The following is a 1,689-nucleotide window of genomic DNA, read 5'->3' as shown; positions in this document are numbered from 1 at the left end:
TGTTGTTAATCTATGAAAATAGTTGACAATGATGGAAAATGAATGAGTGGGACTTAAAGAGTAGACACACGAAAGTAGTGGTGCACTTGGGTGGACTTGTATGACATTTCTTGTCCTTGATCTAGTTGATACTTGAGATTTCACCACGAAAGTAAGGAAACTTAGGTATTAGCTAACTTCGGTTCATCGGCAAAAATGAGTTCCGATTGCCTTAGTGAAATGCATCCCTAGCAAAACAAGAAAAGTAGTATTAATTGATTGTTTCTTCTATGTTTGACCATGATTAGTGGATTCTATTCCCTAGAACACTTGTGTTATTTGAGTTACTCCAATTTAGATTGTTAACTTTTGAATTGTTTTATCATTATTGTTGTTTAATGATGATTAATTATTGTGTAGTCTAGCTAATAGAGAGTGTGATTAAGCCTTAGTAATTCAAAAGTGGTTCTCGTGGGATTCGACTCCCTTTCCTTGTACTACGATTCACAACCCGTGCACTTTGGGTTAACGAGAAGATTAGATTTAAAATTCGAGCACAGGTATACACCTCGTCAAGTTTTGGCATTGTTGTCAGGGAACCATGGCAATATTAGAGCTAAAACAATCTTTATTACTCTAGACATTGTAGTAATTTGTGAATATCTTTTAATTATTGATAGAGTAGATTTTATTTCATCTAGTTTGTTTAGTTTGTGGTTAATTTCTCTTTAATTATGATTACAGCAGTGCATGCACCGAGTTCTATGTGGAATGGTCTGATAGGATCTTGAAATCAAAAGAACTCTACGGAGACGAAGAGGGCAAACACTGCAAGACATCAAGGAGACACAAGATGAAGGTGAAACTTTCGTCAAAATTCCTCCAATTAATACAATGGCAGATAGAAGGGAATAGACGACCTTTAACAGACTTTGCATTGCCTGGAAGGAATAAACTACAAACTAGCATTGACCCATGGTAAATGCTAATAATTTGAAAATTAAACCTGAACTAATTCAAATGGTGCAATAATCTCAATATGGAGGTAATGCTACTAAAAATCCTAATTCCCATTTGTCTACCTTTTTGGAAATATGTGACACAATTAAACTTAATGGAGTTAGCGATGATGCAATTAGGCTTAGATTATTTCCTCTTTCTTTGAGGGACAAGGCTAAGATTTGGTTACAATCACACGCTCTTAATACTTTTATAACTTGAGCCAATTTGTCCAAGGCATTTTTAGATAAATTTTTTCCACCAGGCAAGACTGTTAAACTCTGTATGGATATAATTAGGTTTTCTTAATAGGATAGAGAATCTCTATATGAATTTTGGGAGCGTTTTCAGGAGCTTTTACGTAAATGTCCACATCATGGTTTGCTAGATTGGATCGTGGTTCAAACATTTTACAATAGACTCACTTATGCGATCAAGACTCATATGGATATAGCGGCCGGAGGTGCATTGATGGGAAAGAGTATAGAGGAGGCTCAAAGTTTGATTGAAAAGATGGCTACCAATAACTATCAATGGGCCAATGAACGAGGTAACACAAGAAGACAGCAGGTATACTCGAACTTGATAATCTAAATGTGTTAAATGCCAAGATGGATAATGTGGTTAAGATTCTTAATAGACAGGTTGGTTCTAGTCCTAGTCAAGGAATAAATGTTGCCTATTGTACTATGTATGGAAGAGACCATGATG

General features: G+C 35.5%; 1 non-coding gene across 1 annotated transcript; it reads right to left on the bottom strand.

Moving 5' to 3' along the window:
- Nucleotides 1–1,254: 1,254 nt before the first annotated feature.
- LOC113736141 (small nucleolar RNA R71) lies at nucleotides 1,255–1,361 on the bottom strand. Its single transcript, XR_003459631.1, has one exon. It is a non-coding gene; the product is annotated as a small nucleolar RNA R71 (small nucleolar RNA).
- Between the last annotated feature and the right edge of the window lie 328 nt (nucleotides 1,362–1,689).

Source organism: Coffea arabica, chromosome 3c, assembly GCF_036785885.1.
Source record: "Coffea arabica cultivar ET-39 chromosome 3c, Coffea Arabica ET-39 HiFi, whole genome shotgun sequence".
In the NCBI taxonomy this organism is placed as follows: domain Eukaryota; kingdom Viridiplantae; phylum Streptophyta; class Magnoliopsida; order Gentianales; family Rubiaceae; genus Coffea; species Coffea arabica.
Note: the sequence above shows the minus strand (reverse complement) of the source record. Positions and strands in the feature narration are given on the sequence as shown.